Raw genomic sequence first — 22,561 nt, forward strand, 5'->3', positions numbered from 1 at the left:
CGGTTGCAACAGGCATATTACTAATTTTCACATTGCCTCTGCTGTCACTGAAAATGTTGGTTAGTTCTGTTGTTAGTTCTGGGGTAAAGGAGACACCCACAGTCCCATTCTAGGCACTCCCTTAGTCAGCAGGGAAGTATTGACACCTTTCACATACAACTTTTTAGTGGCTTCACCCTTCCCACAACAGTTTCGAATTCTCATTTCTGCTGTTTCCTTGTGGAAGGGCTGACACTGTCATGGTTGCTAGAAACCAGGAGGGAAGTGTGCTGTGGTGAGAGTGCACTTACTCTTGCTCCATGTACTGATCTAGAAAACACCTCCTGAACATTTTTTAATGTGACCTGGCAGCAGACCAGGGTAAATGGCATGTTCTTTTTCCAGTGCTTTGGCCCAAAGTGTGTTTCAGAGACTTAAAAGAATAGTCAGTCAATTAAATGTGATAAACGAGGCCATTTGTCACCAGCATTTTCACTTTTCTTTAAAGTATAAAAGGAGATAATGAGCAGGGCTCGAAGAAATCCTTTGTGGAGTTGGAAGCCAAGGTCACATGGTATACAGAACGGATTTTCTGCCTCTCCCATCATGAGAATGCGATCTGACAATACTCCCCCTCATGACACAGAAATCAGAGACGATGTTAAGAGAGAAGGGAAAAAAATCACTAATGGTTGAAAAAACAGTGACATGTTGCAATGAAGATAGGAAAAGAAATGCACTTATTTAAGGGCAAATTTGCCCCCAATGCAAACTTCCTGTCATAGGTGCTGGACAATAGGAGCACTAACAAAGAGACAGCTGCACAGTACCTTCATCTTACAGCAAAGGACCAAGCAGCATTACCAGCACATCACCCACTCAGGAGACAGCAGAGCTCATATCCAGGGCTGGCAGTTTGATGGAACAGATGGATCACCCACTGCCCCACTGTGGAGGGGAAGGGACAGAGCTGAGATGGGCTATGGGAACTGTGAGGTCCTGCAGAGTGTGAGTGACTCCCAGGGCCTTGGGGCTCCAGGTGGTGGGAGGGTTTTCCTCCTGTAATGCCCACAGCTACATCCAGCACACTGGGACACCCCACTCAGTGACAGCCACTTAAGCAATGCCACACAGGTACGTGTGGCATGCAGCCCCCAGGAGTGGTGGCTCTTTGGTGCTGTCTGCATTAGTGTAGGTTTGTATTTGTGGCTGGAAGCTAGAGCTGGATATGAATCCAGAGCTGGAGTGTCTCCAGCTCTCTTTTGAAAAATAACACCTTTCTTTCTGGCAGGTTACCAGAATGTGTTTCTTTCTGTGTGCTGTTCTTTTCTATCATGTGTGTCTAAGAATTAGGAAACATTTACTCCAATGTGTGAAACCTCTCTGCACCTGTGGGACATGAACATATTGACTATATTGACAGCATTTCATGCTGCCCTGTTTGCCACCAGGTCGGTGTTACCTCTGCATCCTTTTCCCATCTCCCCTCCACACTTGTAGAAGAAATAACTCTTTTTTTTTTTTTTTCTTAACCTGCTTCCTCAATCAATCATCAGTTTATACGGAATATATTGAGGCAGGAGCACCAGTAAGTATGGCTGTGCACAAACAGTAATGGATATTTAAGGAGCTGAGAACCACTGACAGTTGGTCTCTACAACTTATGTTTTATTTATGTTTGCACTGTGCTGTCTTGGCAGCATTTGATTTAGCCCTGGGATTAAACCCCTGACTTTTTGCAAACATGGACAGCCTCACACATGCCTCTAACATTAAATAAGTGATACACACAGTGCAATGAAACATATATTTTAAGAAAACTACCCAGACGCACCAGCAACAGGAGGTGTTGAAGTATCTCAAAAGACTAAGAATTAAAATCTTGTTAGAAAAAATGCAGGCCAGAAGGTGCCAGTCAGGTACCAAACAAGTAAATGCCAAACACACAGTTGAGTCACTGATTCAGCACCAGGTTAGACTGAATTCCATGAGTTTTCGTCTGATAATGGACTTTGTACCTGGCCTTTGGCAGGGGGCTGTATGGAGGAGTGCCCTCCTCAGCACCCCAGTGACCCAACAGGAGCAGCCTACAGCCAGCTTCACCCAGCTGAAGATTTCCTACACCATAGTGGCTGCCACAGTTGGGCTTGATGGTCTTTGGGGGTCCCTTCCAACTCAGGATATTCTATGATTCTGTGATTCACATCAGTGGGGTCTGTGCCCGAGGGGATTTTTCAGATGAGGTTTCAAGCGACATGACTGGATCCTGTGGTGTATTAAACTGCTGCTAAGAGCAGTTTGCCTGTCCCTACCCCCACTAGAAGCAGGCTCAGCCCCAGCTCATGAGTTGCCCTGGCTGTAGCTTGCTGAAAGGGTGGGATAATCCTGCCGAAGCCCTTGGTGGGCTGCCCGCTTCCTCTCCTTCCAAATCGCTTGCTTCCAAAACAAATTCCTCTTGCAAAAACTCAGATCCTTTCAACTCCACATTCCTGCATGTAACACAATCCCTTTGAAAAGGAGGTGAACTGGTACAACTCAGTGAACTCGAAAGGAAAAAGATCCCAAATAATTGATGGAAATGGTTGGAAACAAATATGTCATAAAACAACATGTTTCCCAGTGTTTCCGATAGCAACAAATAGCCGAGGTCTGTTTGCAAAAGCACAGAGACTTACCATGGGTAGGCAATGGAGCTGTGGGAGTCAATGCCAACACCATTCCACTTCTGATGGCCAGAGCTCCTGGGATGGCTGCCTGCAAGAAGAGGTGGTTGTGTGAAGGTGCTGCCATCCATTCCACCGGAGAGAAATCCCCCCTGTATCTCTAGCTATGGCCCAAAGAATGAACCCTCAGCCCCTTCTGCAGCAGAGACTTTCTGGCATCCACTTCATTTGTTTGGGTTTAAAGAGGAGGACATGGAGAAGGAGGGAGAGGGTCTGACTCCCACAGGTTCAAATTTACTGCTTTAGGAAGATAGTTTCTTTGCAACTCTTTCAATAATTTTCTTCTTCCTGTTATCTCTACAGAAGGTTGAGCATCTTTAAAACTGCATAAGCTTCCCTTAGGGAGGCTTGTTTTCAGATCCCCTCTCAGCCCACTTTGGAGCAGGGACATCAAAGGCAAAGAAAATATGGTCCCCTGTTAATTTGGATCCATTTGGAGCTGGTCTGGGCAGTTCCAGCTTGCCACGATGTTCACAGTCTTTCGAAATATTTACTTATCTGACAGACAAGAGAGTTATTTAATAAGTTATTATGTCTGCAGTTTTGTGTAAACAATTTACAGTGCTATGATTGATGCTGGATGCTGTTTGGAGAGAGGCAAGATGGACTGTGTATACTGGGCTTCAGTTTGGAGAGTTCAGGCTCAGGACTGGGCAGTATTCTACCTAATAAATAACAATAGTTAAACAATGGGACTCATCCTGCTTCAGTGCTCCCAAAGCCACACAAACAAGGCTGAATTAAACCAGAGCAGACACTGGCCATGCAACCATCTGAGACCTTTACAGGGGTGCCTGGTACAGTGGTCACAGTTCCTGGTTTTGTTTTTCCCCATGCCTAACTCTCCAGCACTCACTGGGCAGAAGGAAACAGCTGGTTTTGTGGGTAGGACAGCCAGAACAGATGCAGAGCATCACACTTCAAGCTGCTTCTCCAGATCTAGGAGGGTGAAAATTGGGAAGTGAATATCACCATGTCCAAGAGGCAGCTCCAGTTCTTGCAAGAGTACAGTGAAATAAATGGGCTTGCTTCTTTTGGCACAGCTTCAGGTCATGCTACATGGCTAGTTTCCTCAGTCTTACATTTTTCAGGGCCTTACATCAGGTTCCCAGGGGCTTCCAGGACAAGATGAGATTCCTGCTGCAGTCCTTTGGGTTACATTGCAACAGTGCCTTTTCTGGGTGAATTCTTTCCATTACAGGTGTGTGAGAAAATTGGTGAAAGGAGTATTCCCATCTCCAGTGGAGCAACACAGGGATGTGACTGCTGTGAGTGATGATTGCTGAGTGTGTGCAGCTCAGCTGGTGAGACTCAGCTATGGGCAAGAAGAACCCTCATGAGACACCACAGCAGAAAAGAGAAGGCATGGGCTAACGTCAGACTGAGAGGAAGTCAGAGGCTTTCGTTTAGTTCAAGCTAGAAACAAGTTGTTTCAGTTCTGAACCATCGAAGTGTTTCATTTCTGGAATTACACAACCTGGAAACAACAGTTTCAGGACCATGCAGCTCCCTAAAATTTTCTGTAATTTGACTTTCTGACCTGATTGTGGACAAAGGTATGATTCTCAGAAGATCCCTGAAGTGGAGCTGCCAGGCCTAGTGGCTATGCAAGAGCTGAAGGGCAAAAGTGTGGAAGGAGAGGAAAAAAAACCCTTTCCAGCTACCAAGTAGTTGTTCAGATTGATTGATCCAGACGAAAAAAAAAAAAAAAATAAAGCCCCTTTAGTTTGGAAATCCTATTTCAGATACATTCACTGTCAAAGGTCTACCCCAGGTGCTGTGACTAAATAATGGCAGGAAATTAAAAGGAGGGAATTAACCCTAAAACTGGCACAAGATGTCTGAGTGGATGAGATGGATAAAGGCTCTATGTACCCATGGAGAGAAAAATGTGCTTCCTCTGAACAGAGAAAAGTAATGAAGTATTGATTTGAAATTATTGAACTGTGATACTTCATCCATGTTGCTGACCATGGCCTTGCCTAATGGAGAGGAAAGTACAAGGAGGCTTTTCCCATTCAGACTGGAAAAAGGAAAAGGATGTCTGAGGCACACGTTCCACATATTGCATTCACCAGGGGAGGAAAGTAATGCTCAATACCCTCCTGATGTTCAAAACTGTTTCTGCAATCATCTTCAGCTGAGAAAAGGCTGATTGATCTCCCAGCTTCACCTCTAGTGTTAGCACTAAAAAGGCTCCATCTTTTCATTTAGTCTGCTGAAATCTGCACTCAGAACAAGAAGGATTTCAAACAAAATGCAGCCTGCCTCTTCCTCCCAAGAGACCATCCAAAGACACACTGCACTTAGCAAAGGGAAAGTTTTGGGGGGACCTAAGGGACAGCAGGCTGATGGCACCACTCTTTGTCTCCTTGGAGATATGTCTTGATGTAATTAATGATAAAGAACAGGGGCAAGAATAAAAATGATTCAGAGAGGCTTTGGTATTTTTCCCCAGTTCAGTTCTATGATTAAACCCACACAGAGCCTCAAATGAGGAGATGAGCCTCAATTATGAGCTAAGGAGCAACATAATGAATTATCTTTTTTGCACTTACTTTAGCTGGTGAGTAATTCAATTTCCACCCAAATCCATGTTGACTATGAAGATTTAGCCAGTAACTGATTCATCAAGATGCTGGAAGAATGTAGAATTAGAAATGCAGAAGAAGGGCTGTAGCTCTTCTCCACTTAAACATTGCTAATCTAGTGCAAAATTTTTAACAGATAACTTTAATACTACCAACACCTCTTTTTAAGTCCACCTTTAACAAAAGTTAAATACAAAAAAATGACCTGCTAAATTAAAAGTTTGAATCCTCTCTTTTACATACAATTAAAAAATATCTTTATTTGGGATAGTGAGTCCTTCTTTGATTTGCAGGCTCCAGCCAAATAGTAGAGACTGTTGTGTGTTTTATGTATTTTAGAGTGCTTTGCTCAGGAAATACCCAGACCTACAGGTTAATAAGTTATAATTTAAATACTATTGAAAATATCAGCAGCCTCAGCTTCCTCCTGCTCCCCAGAAGTTGTGAGCTGCATAGGGTTGGCATTGTTGTGTTTCCAGCCTCAGCTGTGGTGTGTGGGTACCAGTAGGAAGAGATGGCTCTCAGAGCAGTTTTCCTGCATCCAGGAAAGGAGCCTATTCCTGGAAGTTACGAGATTTTTGAGTTCCTGGGGCAAAAACAATATGACTTCTGAAACTCTGCTCTGTGACTCTGTAGCTGCTGGAACAATTTGAGGGCTGGGTCCATAAGTTCCTGTGGAGCAGGAGCTGGCTTTCAGAGCTGCAGGATCTTCAGCCCTGGCAGAAGGAGGTGCTGGCCCACAGCACTCTGCTCAGGCAGAAAACCAGTTTAATTCAATTTTTAAAATAGTGTTTGGGGTCAATTTAGTACAGCAATTTACAAAGAGCTCAAAGGATGTTATTGTTTAAATAAATATTTAAGGGAGATCACTCTCAATTTAAACACAGTGAACTGTAGCATGTGAAAAGCAGCAGCATTTATTTACACATGCAAGAGGCCAAAATCATCCATTATGAGCAAAGGTGTCAGAGGATAACATCATTTTGTTTGATTCTGTTTCTCTAAGGAAAGTTATTGACAAGGGAATTTCTTCCTCATTCCAATGTGCAGCAGGGGTGCAAACTCTGGCAGTCCTAGGCAGTGGATGCACAGTGCAGGAAAGCCTCTCTGCCAGCCCCACTGACATTTTGCCTGGTGAGGTGGCTGGGGATGGAAGTGCAAGGTTGGACTCTGCAGGTTGGTGCTACCCAACACACAGCAGGACACGTTCCCGATGGGAAAGGTGGGTATGGCTGGCTGTGCACAGCCCATCCCGTGTGTTGGCCCCTCTCTGATGGACACACAGTCACAGCCATGATGGCAGAAGGTTGCCCATTGCAACGTGGGTTTGCTTTACAACCCTTCTTGATTTGGTTGAGGGTTAGGGATGGCAAGTCAGGTGAGAGTTTATTGTGTGTGGTGGCTACAGAGCCAGAGCCACCTGCTGTGGTGGGATACAAGGAGCTGCTCTCTGCCCACCAGGAAGACAATGCCAAGGGCATAAACACCCATCCAGTAGTAGCAGAAAAGAAGAGAAAAGAAGAGAAAAGAAGAGAAAAGAAGAGAAAAGAAGTTCACTGCTGAGGGGCAGGACATCTAAATAAAAGTGAAAAGATACTAAAAAGCCATAAGCAGTTAAAAGCACTCAGTGAGTTTGAGGTTGTTAGAAACACGTGTGTGCTGTAAGTCTCATACATAGACTTGGATTATGGGATTCACAAGGGTCTTATAAATTAATTGATACAAAAAGGAGTGGGGGAATCACAGCATTTGTCTCACTGTGGGAAACCTGAATTTCTGTCTGGGTAGGGGTTTCCCAAATTCACCAGTGCAAAAGTGCTCATCTTCCTCACCCTGTGCTAGCCTCCTTATCGGAAATTAATATTTCTTTCCTGATACGATTGTGTATTCACTCCCCTTCTGCATCTGACTTGCAAGACAATAGAGCACATAATAAGTCACTTTTCCAGAGTGTCCCTGAAATTGGAGGATTCTGTAAATGTCACTCAGCCCAAGTGACACATGTTTCATGGATGCATTTGAAGACATGGCAGAGCCCCTGTATTAAGCAGGACTTGATTTGTATAAGATAACACTGTTTGGATTGCCAAGATGGTCACTACAGAAGTACTCAGAAAGGGCTATGCCTTGATAGGAGACAAAATTTGTCCATCCATTCATAAGCAAATTTATTGATTATTTATTGATGTTTCACCCTAACACATCACTGGACAGCAGAATAACATGAAGACATATTTATATTTGAAGTGCAATTGCAGGAAAGTAGCAACCTTCTCTCAGATCTTGGATCAATCAAGCCACAGGTTCTGGAGACCTCAATATTACTCTACAATTGCATTCAGAAACCCAAGATTCTGGCATGGATCAGGACAAAAGGCTTGGCCCACACAATCTGTGGAAACATCAGGGTATGCAAAGTAGGTAAAAAAATAGCATTAATTTCTGAGACAAAACAATTCATGATTCATGACTAATTGGAAACAAATGACTAATAGTATTACACAAAAGCCCCATTTTGTTCATTGAAGAACCACAGAATTAATTGCATGTACTTTAGTTTCCAGCAGAGGCAAAGTCCTAAGGCACAGTGTTGTGATTGTTGAACTAGTCATGTTGTACATACTGGTTTAATTCAGACCAAAACTGTAGGAAGATCATGGGATTCTCTGAGTGGAGTCAGAGCCTCAAGTAGGTCAAACAATTCATCAAGCAGTGAAGGTTTTGAGTTAGCACTCATGAGGTGACCTGACTCTCGCCCTGGGCTCTGTGCAGTGCAAGGAGCTGGCTGGACCAGCTGGGGTGGCAGATGAGAAGGCAGCAGCTCTTTTAGATCCGTGCAAGAAACCTTATGCACAGACCTGACTGCTTCATTCATGGTGCTGCTCCCTACTTGTAACCATCTCATCAAAGCTGTAAGAGCAGCATCCTCCTGGATTTATTTATTTTGTGACAACTTCCACAAGGACATCCCCAATGAGTATTTCTGGTCCTTCAACTGTCAGTCTCTACTCCACTCCTCCATACTCATTCAGCATCAAACTTCAGGGATATCAATTTTCTACCATGACCCTTGGAGCAGACGCCCATAAGTATCCACCACTCCTTTTGCTTTTCTGTTTCAGTTCTCCTGCAAATCCCTGCTTAAAACTCCTGGTTGTGACATCCTTGACTAAGGCAAGGCTGTCAGTGTGCAGCAAGCACTGCCTGCAGCACTGGCCAACACTGTCTCACAGCTTCTTAGTGCTCTTTCCTCTCTCTGAGCTGTCTGTAGGCAGCTCTGATCTTCCCTCACTGTTCTCACAGCTCCTGGCCTTCTGTTCTTTGTTTCTACACAGTCTCACAGAGCTGGCTCCTGGTGTGCGCATGGGGCTCCCAGGAGCTGCTGAAGATGATGGAACTTCATTGCCTGTCTCTGTGGAAGGAGGGTGTGTCCAAGGCTGCTCCATAGTCTATAGTCATAAAAGATGTGAAGTAAACCACCTCTCCCTGCCACTCCAGCAGGAGTGGAAACAAGCAAACTGCAGCTCCCTACCTTTCAATGTGGAAATCACATCACAATGAACACTGAGATTTTGCCATCTGTCTCCAATGTTGCATATGCATTGCATGCAAAAATAGGTTATAAGAATACTGTTATGACTGAAAAATCCATGAGGCAAGAGATGCCAGAATTAGGCCTCCTTTGTGCTATGTGTTAGGGTACAATTGTTAATTAGATGAGCACACAGTATTTTTTCAGAGGTCTCAGCTTTATCCCATGGTACCAGATGGACTTTTTTTCACTGGAGATATATAGAATTTTGTTTTTCCCTTAGAGTTCAGTGTAGTCCTAGGCTTTATTTTCTCCTCAAGTTCTCTTCAATAAAAATGACTGATTTGCCCAAAACTTGGAACTACAAGGACGCATTGCCCTGTAGTGCCTGGGTTCTTCACATGTGTCCTTGAGCTCTAGTACCTCTGTCAAGGGAGGTAGTTCTTTAGCCATTTGAATAAAATGGAAACAGAGACAGGCATGTAAGCAAGAGCTTGACTGCATCAGGCACCAGTTTATCAGGATCTTGGTCACTCCTCCCAGCTGTCCCCAGGGGGTGACCAACAGACATGGGGCTGTGCAGGAGTGCCCCTCATCAGGCACACTGCACATGCCCGAGGCAGGGCTCCCACCAGCTCCATCCCAGCAGCTGACATCAGAAGCAGGGTCTTATGGCACATGCAGGCAGTGGGGCACCCCACAGCCACTGGCTGCAGACTGGGAAGAGCTTCAGCAAGACCTGACACAGAAGACCCTGCAGGGAGAATGGGACTGAAGCCAATTCTGAGGTCACACTCATATTGTGAAAAAGAGACCAAGGATGGGGCAGCTGAGGTTTCATATCAAGGTCTGGTGTGTCTGGACTCTCCCAATGGCTCACACCTTGATACAAACCTTTCTGACCTGCTCCCAAGCCCCCTGACTCCTCATTTGTACCATGCACTCCTCATCCCATTCCCATGTAACCCTCCAGCTTTAGCATCTGAGTACCAAATCTTTGCTTAGCCCAGCATTGCCCGGGTCCCTGTCTGCCACCAGGCTGTGACAGGAAGGAATCAGAGTGTTGTTCCCTGCCTGCCTTTCCACTGACCATCAGCTCTGCCCTGAGCAGCGTTGTGTGAAGAGCCTATCCTCATCCTGCTCCTTGAGCTGGGATAACTCTTGGATTGTAGAGTGAGGACCTGGGTTGCTGTCGTGCTGTGAGGAAGAACAAGGATTTGCAGGAACTTGGTAGCACTGTTTGCACAGGAGCATTGGGGTCAGCACCGAGAGCTGCTGCAATGCTGGACTGAGCTCACTCACATGGGGAGGAATCTCAGCAGATTTTGACTGCTCAGCCTTAGCACATCCCTAAGAAGTTGCTATTTTCTCCCTTCAAAGGCTATCACTAAGCCAAATTGGAGGAGATTTACAAAGTTAAAAAAAAAATCACATTCCTAACAGAAAGCTGCCAAATTTCAGATCTCAACTCCAGAGCACAGAGGGATAAGAACTATCCAAAGAAAGGATCACCAGGTTCCCCCCTTCCGTTTCTTCCTTTCTTTTTTTTCCAATTGGACAACAATTCCTTTTTCCCTATGCTTATTCTTGGAATGGACAAAACTGGCTGGACAGTTTTGGCTGAAATTTTCCAGAAAAGAACTTAGCCCAAGGCAGACAATCAAGTTGGAAGAGCTCAGTCCAAACTTTTCAAGTCTGACAAAGTTACAAGCAGCAGCGAAGGCGGTCCTGTGGCAGGACAGAGATGAGTAACCTTTATCACAGGAGCTGCACGAGATCCCACCTCTGACGCACTCAGAATTAGAATAGCTGATGATGCTGCTCCATTCAGGTGCATCTGATCACAATTCAGATATGTCACCAGGAAAAAAGCTTTAAGTCAGTCATCCCACTGAGCCTTCCCACACCCCTTCCTACTCGAACAGCTCTTTCCGTCCAACAACTGATGATACAGAAAAATACAGCTCCCTCGCCTCCAGTATTTGTGAGCTGTGTATGCGAGGTTCGGCTTCTTGGATAGAGGCAGCTGATGCTAAAAAGGGATTGCTCTCTGAACTAATGTATTCAAAATTAATAAAATAAATAAAACAACACACTCCTCTGGCATGTTCCCATGCATATTTTCCATAAAAGTTAATTTTTCCACAAGAACAAGTTGTGAGTTTGTGGGGGTTTTGCACTGAATCTTGATACGGAGCTTAGAATTCTTGGCACTGTTTAGGACGTTAAAATGACATCAGCTCCACTTTCTATATTGGAATTTTATAGTTCCTGCCTGACCGCATTTCTTTGTTTTGCACATGTTCTCTCTCCTCTGAGCTGCCTCTCTGCCGCGGTGTGTTCAGGGAATCAGGAAAAGCGCTGTGTTTGTATTCCTTGCAGCCCTGCTGTCCCTCCCTGTGCCGGGCACCCGAGTGATAAAGCTGCATTTCTCCCCCAGGACAAAGCAGCACTGTTGCCTCAAGGGATGAGGGCACCTTTTCCTGTCAGAAATCTGGACCTGGCGTGCAGAGTCCTCTTTCCTCTGACCCAGCAGAAGAGGAGAGCATCCTGCCATGGGGAGTGACATGGCTGTGGGACATGGGCACCGGGGAGGCCAGTGACTGCACACAGGGCAATGTGAAACCAGCCTGTCTTGCTCAGGGAAGGCAAAAAGGGGTGGAAAGCAGAGGAAGGGGAAGGTGAGCATCTCTGTGTGCAAACCAAGACTTTCTCCAGCACTGGAAAGTAGCACCTGGAGCAGCATTTGTTCGTGCTACCCCGATGGAAGGGAGGGTAAGTGCCCCCACAACGCAATCATAAGTGCCCCATGCCTTGGGGCACGGAGGGGCAGCATGGTTTTAAATTAAACAGAAGTGTGAGGAGCGGTGTTTCCATATTCCCCAGCAGTGCCACCCTCTGCTTTTGACCATCGTGGTGCAGGAGGGCTGATGTGATGCTCAGGTTCCCCTGCGAAAGACAGCGCGGGGCTGGGAGAGTTAACAGGCTCTGGCACTGGGAGTGCAGTTCCGCGGGCATTAGCACAGACATCACGCTTGTTTCCTGGATTTCAAATAAAATAAGGATTCAAGGAAAGATGATGCTTTCCTACATCCCCTGTGACTTGGAAAGCAGTAAGAGCAAATAAAGGCAGTTAATTATCTGGCACGCCGCATCCAAACATTCCTGCAAGCAGGGCTCCGCTGTCACTGTAGGAGTCACGCCGGAGCAGCATTAGCATATACTCTGTAAACAGTCAGTGCCATCCTCCAGCACAGCCTCAGCCTCCCAAAGGGCAGTGCAGCAGCTGGACAGACCCAGGAGGGACCTTACCTGGCAGTAAGCAAAATGCCAATTCTGCTGTAGTCTGGCTAGATCACGGTAATACCCGGGTTTGCTATTTCCTACATGCTCAGCTTCTCTGATGTGTGATGGAGAATCCCTGCTCCTTGCTTCTCTGTGCAAGATTTATCATTTCATCATTTCACTGTCGCGTGGAAATAGCCAGAAGACCAGACTAACATTTCAAGATTGTGAAGCCAAATGCTTCTTCTTCTATAACAGCAACATTTCTACAATTGCTTTTGCAACAGCCTTTCTGCAATCATGTTTATAAGCTCCTTTACAAGCACATGCAACCGTGTATAGAATGCAGAAAATCTTTACCTTGCTTGCCCAGAGGAGAGAGCCTGGCTTCCTCTCATGGATCAAAAGTAGGATGAAAAACAAACCCGAGAAAGACCCTTGAACAGACTCATCTGCTGAGAGTTGTTTAAATCCCAAGCCTGCTCCTGCTCGCAGCTCTAAGTTTGTGCTCTGAATAGAGGCTGTGTTATTTTAACCACAGGATTTCTAGTCATGGGGGAGGAGAGATGGATTAGGTACGTTTGCAATCTAATGCTTCACATTTACCTCAACTGAAATGAACCACTTTTAGCCTGATGTAAATAAGTACAGCTAAGATATAGATTTCAAGAGCCCACTAACCAATTATGCTTAAACTAACATGCTAAATAACTGTGGAAAATTCCAGAGGAATAAGATAACATACTTTTGTGTTCTTTCCTAAATAAAAGGCATGTGTGGAATTTCATGCTAGATACTATGACAAGTGAGGGGTAGCAGATGAACTGCACAAACTAACCTATGCAAGGTGCTGTACCTCATAAAACGATATTCCTAACACCTGTTAGCATGGATTTCAGGAGGCATCCCAGAAATTTGCATTTTCATGGCTTATAAAAAGCACAGATATGAGGGATTTGAATCTAATATTTCAAAAGAGCAAGTAAAGCTCTCTAAGTTAATAATGCATGATTTTAAAAGGTCACGGGGTCTGTAGTTCTGCAGGAGCACAAACATTAACCCACTGAACTAGTGCCACCTCCAACAGGGATGTGAGCTGGATACCCTCCTGCAGCTCATGGATCGCTACGGAGAGTGTTAAATGCAGGCAAATATTGTGCCTAGGACAATTGTTTATGGTTTTATTGTTTAACCCAGCTTAAACTCTGCCTTCGTTTCCTGGTACTTTAGTGTCACAGCTGATGGGATTGCAAAGCTTGCCTACAGCCTAGGCTTCCATGGCCACTGCCCAGGCTTACATGGTCACCTCAGAGCTGATGGAAAAGATATTTCCTCACTTTCTGAGATGTATAATTTGAAAATAAAACACATTCTTAAACTTTGGGATGAACTGAGAAAAACAATTTGAATGCAAAGCACTAGAGACTAGTGGAAAAATTCCAATTTGTCTTTGACAGCAAAAGCTTCAGGAACACAAGTTTAATTCCATTTTGGATAAAACCTGGCTCTATAAATAACATTATCTTACACTTACATAACGCTCTTCATCCCAAAGCGCTGCCGGGTGCTTTGCAGATGTAATCATCCCTTCTGAAAAACACGGGCAGACCTCCCAGGCAGGCCTGGAGGATGGGGAGGATGGGGAGGATGGGGAGGATGGGGAGGATGGGGAGGATGAGGGACCCTGCTGTGCAGGAGGAAGGCAGCAGAGCATCCAGCAGCAGCCTGGCTGGCTCCTGTCCCTCAGGAGCAGCCCAGCTCGTGGGTGCTGGCTGGAATCGTGGGGATTCAGCTTGTTGGGTCACCCAGACACAGCTCAGAGAGCTCTTTCTGTGCAGGTCTGGTGTCTTCAACAACCAGCAGTGGCTCAGAGTCTGTCACCCAGTTCAGCTTGCAGGCTCCCCAGGTGGGCTGAGGCATCTCCAGAGATGCCAGCCTGCTGCTCAGAGCTTAGACTGAGCTCTCTGAGCTTCCCCTGATGCATGGCTCAGCCTGGCTCCCCTGAGCTTGGGGTTTTGTGGACCAAATTGGTAACCTGTTGTGGTTTAGCCCCAACTAAGTACTAAGCAGCTGCTCACTCCCTCCCCACAGCCTCCCCAGTGGGGTGGGGAGAAGAAGCAGAAAAGGGCAAAATCTGTGAGTTAAGGCCAGTCTAATAACTGAACTAAATTTTTCTTTTAAAAAATAGTAATAACAGGAAAAATGCCCTATACAATTGCTCACCACCTGCCGGTGATTGACCCCTACCAGCCAACTCTCTGCAGTTTATACACTGAGCATGACATCCTGTGGTATGGAACATCCCTTTGGCCAGTTCAGGTCAGCTGTCCCAGCCTGGTTCTCCCAGCTTCTCGTGCATGAGAAACTGAAAAGCCCTTGACTTAGTACATGCACTGCTCAGCAACCACTCTAACATCAGTGTGTTATCAACATTATTCTGATACTAAATCCAAAACACAGCACTGTACCCTCTATTAGGAAGAAAACTAACTCTATCCCAGCTGAAACCAGAACAGATCCCAAGTATCTGTGCCACAGGTGGAGATGTGCACCTGAGCTAGACACAAAATGTCCCCAAACCTCCCATCACCTTACCTGAACCAACTTCTGCTTCCACGACTCGAGCAGCTCACTCCACCCAAGCTGGCTTTCCTTGGCTGTAATTGTCATAACATCAATTTCACTGATGTTTTCCAGCTACAGGCTCTACCTCACCCTGCATGGGACCCCACAAGGAAAGCAGGCATGAGAAATGCTCACAGGGCAGGGACAGGGAGGGAGCTCCAGTGGGAAGAGCCCAGGTCTCTCAGTTTGCAGATACTGGAGTGTCAGGGACCAGAGCACTGCACCACAATGCTGCAGTCTGCCAGAGACGACTTCTCTTGTGGTCCCTGTTGCACCTGGATGGGGGATTTTGTGTGCACACAGAAAGTTCCTCTGCTGCAGATGGATTTATTTTTCATTTTCATTTAGCTGGTTCAATAGGAAACAGCAGGAGGACGAGAGGCCAGCAGACTTTGCTCTGCAGGTTGACCTGAAAAGAGTCCATTTTTCCAGAGAAACCAAAAACACAAAGGAGGAGGGAAAGCAAAAATAATTTTGAATTAGGTGAAAGCTTTTGATCCTAATGCATGATTTGGTTTTTCTAGCTTCCCTCTTAGGTCAGCCTGTGCTCAATTTACAAAGAAACAGCACTTTAAAAACAAACATAGAGGAAATTTAGAGTTTAATTTCAGAAATGTCAAGGCAAGGCATTTCAGCATTCCACATAACTCCTGTTTCTTTGGGATGTGGACAAAAGTACTAACAGAGAGATGGGTTTAGTGTTTGTTTCCTTTGTTGTCCTAGACAAATCAACAAACTGAACACAAATTCATCACCAGTTCCTTCAAGTTCACATTATTTTGCAAAAAACCCCAATATTTCAGTCTGAAACCTTTACCAGAGTTAGACCGACACAGCATCCAGCATTTGGAGGTCAAACACCTGCTTATTGGTGAAGTTTTGTATTTTCCCCCTGTGCCTTGAGGCAGCTCAGACCTGCTCCCTGCCTGATGTATCTGCTGCAGGACAGACCATGGACACACTGCCCTCCTAAACAAAGGCAGCTCTGGTTCCCTTTCTCTCTTCATTATGGATCCAAGCTGGAATGGCTGTTTCCCAAGCATAAACAGCAACAAATCATTCCTGGCCTGTGAGAGGAGCATTCCCTTTCAGCAGCCCCTTGCAGTGCTGGATATTTCTGCACTGCAATCACACTGGCTGAGGTCGGGAAGCTGCAGTGCTCACCTGCCTCCCATTAAGGCCTGCAGAATAAAACACAGCCCGAGCTTGACTTACTTAGGGATTCAGTTTTGCACTTCAGTCAGCATTTGTATGACTTGAGAACAAACGAAAGGAAATGTGAAGCACAATGAACTGTACAATAAAGTAAAATTTTGCACCATCAAGAACTCCTACACTGGCCACTCCTACTGAGATAATGGGAGGAAGAATTCATAATGGACATTGTTGATGGGAAATTACATGTTAAAGAAACTTGAGTAGCTGCTCATCTATTTTGCATGTTTTCTCCCTTTCTTATATAGTGAACTGAAAACTGGAAGTGAAATGTTTCTATTTCTTTTCAATTGGGGAACTGCTTCTAGAAGTTATATTGCTGATCCACTCTGTTAAAAGATGTTCCATTGAGATTCACACAAAACTTCGTGTTTGATCTAGAAAACACAAGCTTTTGGGAAAAGGAGCCCATTGGGAATGGTAACAGACCACATTTTCACACTTCTGCTCTACAATTTTGACATCTGGTACTTCCATTATAAAAGAAAGAAAATGTTTTCTTTAGTCAAAGTACTCCATGAACTGAGGCCCTGAACCAGCCCCTCACCCTATCAAGCACAATAAGACACAAAACTATGATAGATGTCAAAACTAAAAACAAGAGAAATAGTGTGGGGAAAAGTGATTTTAAGTTCATGCATCTGAATTATTTTCTTTCTAGATTGCAATGCTTGCTTCTGTTCTGTTCTATTTCTAAAATTAACCAATCACAACCATCAGTAAACATAAAACACCAAATGATGTGACAAGCTAAAATTGAACAAATTTACAGTTAATTGCAGGTTAATCCAGGCAATTCCACCAAAGAGCTTCCTCTTAAAGGAAGTGTGTGCACCTTTGTTACAAGCCCAAGGGGAAGAGGGTGGCTTCCAGGCCCTGTTGACTGGCACTGGAGGGCTCTGGCAGCCTTTGACCCTATGTGGGCATTGCTTCCCCATTCCAAACCCAGCAGGTCTCACCCCCTTCATGAGGAAGTTGCTCCCAACCCACCAAGAAGGATCTCCTGGTCAATGGTGTTCAGACCCTGACCCTCACTCAGGATTATGTGGGGACAGCCCCAGGCACCCATGGGGTGGTGACAGGTCCAGGGTACCCCCAGCCTGGCCCCAGGAGATCCAGGTGTGCTGAGGAAGGACAGGGATGTGCTGGTGTGGGCTGAGCCCCACATCCAGGCCCTGCAGGCTCTGCCATGGCTCTGGAATGATGAACAACTTCAAATCAATCTCCTTCTGGAATGAATACTTGTGGAGGAGGGTTTCAGTTTCACAGCCTAGCCTGCTTCAACAAGCAACTTCATTTCACAAGGTAGAAACCTCTGAAGTTGTGCTGAGTGTTAGTATGTGAGTTTTGGACAAACCCTAAAGTTTATCATAAACTACCTGAGATGGTGCAGGCTCTGCTCACCCTGCAGTGCTGGGTCACAGGGAACTGCAGGACTCTGCAAAGGAGCAAAGGAATAAATGACTCCAAGACAGATCTGCCACTGGCCACGGACCCATCAGTGACAACAGGTAGCACCCCTGGGATAACATTATTTAAGAAGGGGAAAAGCTGCCTGCAATGACAGAGGAGAGAGAATGTGAGAGGAACAACTCTGCAGACACCAAGGGCAGTGATGAAGGAGGAGAAGGAGGGGCTGCAGGTGCTGGAGCAGTTTCTCCTGAAGCTGTGGTGCAGACCATGGTGAGGCAGCTGTGTCCCTACAGCCCCACACTGGGATACAGCTGGAGAAGCCCACAATGGGGTCCAGCTGCAAGATGTCAGGATGAAGTCCCTGGTTTAGCTGGTGCATTCAATGAGACAGAAGCAAGTAACAGAGGTCAGAGGTCCTTGTTCAGATGGAGGTGTCAGGGCACTTGGAGAAAACAGAGAAAACGTAGGCTGAGAGGAAAGGAACATAGGGTTTCAGAAGTCCTGAAAATAGAGGCTAATGAGGAAAACAGCAGAGCTCTCTCCTAAACTTAAGAAAAGACTGGTACTCAGAGAACGGTGTGATGGCTCTTGTTAGGTAATAGCAGTGGTTTTCTTGTTTCTCTCACACCTCTGACTGCAGGAGCCCAGGGACCTCTGCCAGGCCCCAATACCATGGACTGCAAAATGAGCCATGTTAATTGGAAGATGCCATCACACAGCCAATATCTCGTGGTCACTTTGGTTTTTCACTCTATGCCATGAAAGTAAATTGCAAAATCAGCCACCTGGAATGGAGTGGGTCTGGCCTGATGGCTGCTCCCCTGGGAAAAGGAGTAATTGCTGTTAATGAAAACAAGGGTGAGTCTGACAGAAACTGGAGTCCTGTCCCATGGCCTCAGTGGCTCTTTGCTATTTTCATGTCACAGCTCTTGCAGATTTCAGCAAGGCAGGGTGGGAGGGGGAAAAGCCTCTTTTTAATGTATCCAGAACTGCAGCTGCATCTTTAAGAAATCCTCTGTTTTTGCATCTTGCCTTCAGCTACTTACCTGCAATTACTTCTGTCACAACTAGCCACGTGGCTGTCCAGGATGCAGTGTGAAAGCCTGTCTGAAGGAAATGCTGAGCCAGAGATATTTATGAATAAAAAGGCAGAAGGTGTGGCACCACCCCACTGCTCACCCCTTGCACTCTCTGCAGAGCAGTGCTCCAGCTTTGTGTTTGTTTTCCACAAGTTACATGATATTACAAGACTTGAGGTAAGATGCTTCACTGACCTGCTCACAGACATTCTCCAAGCCTTCATCTCACCTAGCAGCCCCAAGGAATTTGCTCAGAAATTATGAAATGTGCATGGAAGTTCTAAAACTGAACGGAGCCACAAAGCCCTTTGCACTGTCCAGGGTGGACAGAGTGGTGTGGGGCTGCCTCTACCTTGTTACAGTCATATCAACCCTGACAACATCTCCTCTTAGAAAGAATCACAGAACCATAGATTGGTTTGGGTTGGAAGGGGCCTTAAAAATCATCTAGCCCCAAACCCCTTGCAGAGGGCAGTGATACCCATCACTAGTCCAGGTAGCTCAGAGCCCCATCCAACCTGGTCACAAAGGATCTGCACAATCTGCTCCGAGCTCCCTTTTTTCCCCTTGTTCTAAAGCAAGACAGCTAAGCCAAAGCTAAATCTTGTCCTTCCCAAACAAGTAAGAGGCCTGAATAATGTACTTTTTTTCAGACACGAGCATTTGATCCCCAGATGTATCATAGACTCCCTGCATCGCTTTTGGCAAATCACCTTTGATGGATTTTCATACACTCCACACTAAAGCCAAGTCATTGTAGCAACTATATGAGGCAAGATCCCCAAAAGATCTCATTTCCCCTTGTCCAGAATTCTTTGGATAAATTAGCCCATTATTTTACTTACTAATGGAAGCTCAGCTCTTCTGAAAACCTGCCTGCCCTTGGCAGCCCCAAGTTCTTAGGAAATTTTATCTCCACACCTCTCTGTCTCCATTCCCATCCATATACTGAAATAAACCATCTCTCCTTGCAGCCCTTTGTCTGGCTTTTCTGTTCCAACCATGAAGGCAGGTGGTGAGACCTCCCTCATGTAAGGTGTCCTAACCTGTCTTTCATGGCAGGGCACAAACCTCTGGCACACATCTGGCTCCCCTGTTACACAAATACACACTGTTGGCAACAGGAATTAAACTTTAAAAAGTAAACTGCACAGAGGAAGGACACTGGAATGGGAAATAAAACATTATGTTAGATTCCTCTTTGGTGCACTTGAATCAATTTTCTCTTGTAAGATCCTGAGTGTTTGGGACCCATTTCTGCTGTATACACTTGGAGGATTAGAAGGCACATTGCTTCCAAAAGGTAGTGTAAATCTTCTTTGGGTTCTTAATAATGAAGGTGAATAAGGATGAACATGCTTTCTCTAGGGTAAGCATCAGAAGGAGCAAAACACCAGGAGTTCCCAGGAAGTAGAGAGAAACTGCACTTAAGGTCAGAGCAAACTGAACTTTTCTCAATTTTATGGCCATAGCAATTTTATTTTCCTAAACATCATGTTTAGCATAGGATTTCTCAGGTGCTGGAACTGCTCCTTTGAGCTGTGGAAACTTAGAACTCAAGGTGCAAAGGTCATTGTACTCAAATTTTGCCCTGCCCCTAGCAGACCAAAACTCATTCCTTCCTGTATGCAGTCTAGAAAGTCAAGCCTCACACTGTGGATGTGCACTGATGGGCAGTGCACAAGTGTTCAGAGGCAAAGGAGAAAAATAAGGCAAAGAACTTTTTGGCAAAGTTCTGATAATCAGACTCAGATGTGCACCAAGACCAGAAAGCTCATAGTGACCATTCTCAACAAAAATTACAAGAAGGCAAGGTAAAATTAAGGGGAGTAATGAGTGAGTGGCAGATGAGTTCCCAGCTCCATCCTTCAGAGACAATTTGCAGGCCTGACAAGGTGGTATTCTGGAAATCTTGAGTGCATTGTAGAAAGATGTAAGTGCCCGTAGCTTCTTCTAAAGCCAGGGCATTTGGCACTTTCTGAGCCAAACCCTGCTCTGAGGCCGTGCTGTGGATGGATTGGCACTGCCTGCCAGGGAGCTCATTCCGAGACAGCTGCTGATGGAATCGGGGTCAGCCCCATGGTCTGCTCTGCTTTCACCTGCCTGCAGCAAGTCAGAAAATTCACAGAAGGCCACAGGTCTTAATCTGGGCACTCCTACTTCGTATTGGTCCGTTCAATATGAAGAAAGCATCCCAAAAAATTGACAACTGCATCCATGTTCCATGTCTGTGTCCAGTCTTCACATTGCCCAGAGCTGCACTCCTGTGCTTGCCCCTCACTGCCACTGCAATCCCAGTTTTTGGTGCCAAATCACCACCAGACATAGTCAGGGAGGACCCCTGCACAAGGACAGTGTGGCAGTGACATTTCCCATCACATACAAGTGTCTATGAAAACAGAAGTATGAACATTTAGCTGAGCAAAACCAAGGTGCAAATTTCTTAGTTTCCTGTGGTACCCCTTTGTATGGATGCTTCTGAGTTTGAAGCTGGGTTTTTAAAACTAAATAGCAATCCACTTGGATTTCATTCCTTACCATCTCCTTTGCAGTGCATTTCTCTACAGGTCTCTAAAAAAAGCCCTGTCAGGCTGTTCTGGGCTGTATGCAGGGAGTAGCCTGGATACAAAGTCTTTTGCTTTTAGCAAATCTCTTCAAATCTATTGAAGACAGGAGCAGTTTGAAGCTCTTACCCTCTGAGAACTACTTGGCAGCTCAAATGAGACGAATTAGGCCAGGCTCCCGAAGATGTGACGTTGTCACAGCAGGGTCAGCAGCAGCCTTAGCCAGCATCCTGATCCCTGTTTGCAGATGGGGTGAAAAAAAACACCACACCCTGTCCTCAGCCATAAGAGATGAGTGAGATATCACAGGAGATGAGTGAGATACCACAGGCACTTTCTTCCCAGAGCACCACTGGCTCTCTGGGCACAAAGCCAGGCTGTGTCCCCTGCTGCTGCTTGGTGTCTCCCCTGGCCAGATGTGAGTGAGCCCTAGCCCAAGGATGTCCAAGGAGAGGAAGGCAAGGTAGTGTGCTGCCAAAATTCAGGCCCACACATTTTCCATTATTGTTCAGATTTGTCTCCTTGGTCTCATTATATTTTTTCTATTCCATTTTGTTTGTCTTCCTTTGAAGGAGATATGGTTGAATTTGTTATGAATTTTCAGAAGCAAAGCAGTTAACCATTGATGATTCCCATGCATCTGTGTGTGCTGATATTCCATAATGACCTATAAACAGAGTTTTTTTACAGATTCTTTTTTGAGGCAGATCAGAAAAACAAACTTCTACTACGGGAGAAGTTGTAAGATTTGAGCAAGCTTAGGAAAGCTCTGTTGTGTGGAAGCAGAGATGCCTGCCTGGTTTGCCTGCAGAAGTCTAGCTTCCCTAGGAAGGTTACTTGGAGGAAAGTGGGGAGGGGACCCTTAGGCAAAATCAGATCCTGTTTTCAGCCCTGCAGGTGTGTGGGCTGTGGAGTTCTAGGGCCCTTTGGTGCAGAGGGGCTTTGTAGCAAGAAGCCCCATGACAGGGGTTTTAACTCCCCTGACTGCTGCAATCTGTCAAAATTGACACATTCCTGAAGAACATTCCCATTTTGGCCAATTGGTATCTTCAAATTGAAGAAAACATTCAGGTAGAAAATATCCAATGGGATCTAGGCCCACCATGCACTGACACTGTTTATGCACTGCAGGCTGGCACAGCTTTCACAAGTAAATTAAACCAAGAGGAGCCTCCACTAGGAACCACAACCAGTTTTGGAATATTAAGACAGCAAAACTCTGTGCACTTTATAATCAACTCAGGCAGTGCCCTGAATGTGACCATTGCCAGTCCACATCAGCTCTTGTGGTGATGATGTGAACTCATCAATAACTCCAACTCCCATGGAAACCAAGCTGCCTGAAAGCAAACCTGCTCCTGCTCCTCCCATTTAGACTCAAATGATGAGTAAAATGGAAGGGAAGAAATTGCATTAATTAGACATTCACAGTCCCAATTTACATTTTACTGTCCCTTCACACCTCTTAAGGAAAAGAAACATAGTGTTGCCTGCATCAATCTGAAGACAAAATAATTTCTGAACTTAGGAAACTGGAGATCAGAGCTCCTTTTTA

At 45.5% G+C, this 22,561-nt stretch overlaps 1 protein-coding gene across 2 annotated transcripts in view; it reads right to left on the reverse strand.

Moving 5' to 3' along the window:
• JCAD (junctional cadherin 5 associated) overlaps positions 1-12,635 on the reverse strand; it is a 61,150-nt gene extending 48,515 nt beyond the window's left edge. The window contains exons 1-2 of one of the 2 annotated variants that reach the window (XM_014880399.2): positions 12,471-12,633; positions 2,655-2,733 (exon numbers count right to left, since the gene is read on the reverse strand). The gene's annotated coding sequence lies outside the window, so the exon portion shown is untranslated. Of the gene's footprint in view, positions 1-2,654; positions 2,734-12,470 lie in introns of both variants that reach the window. The other variant, XM_014880396.2, reaches the window with a different exon arrangement.
• Positions 12,636-22,561: the final 9,926 nt, after the last annotated feature.

Source organism: Sturnus vulgaris, chromosome 1 (assembly GCF_052056855.1).
Source record: "Sturnus vulgaris isolate bStuVul1 chromosome 1, bStuVul1.hap1, whole genome shotgun sequence".
NCBI lineage: Eukaryota > Metazoa > Chordata > Aves > Passeriformes > Sturnidae > Sturnus > Sturnus vulgaris.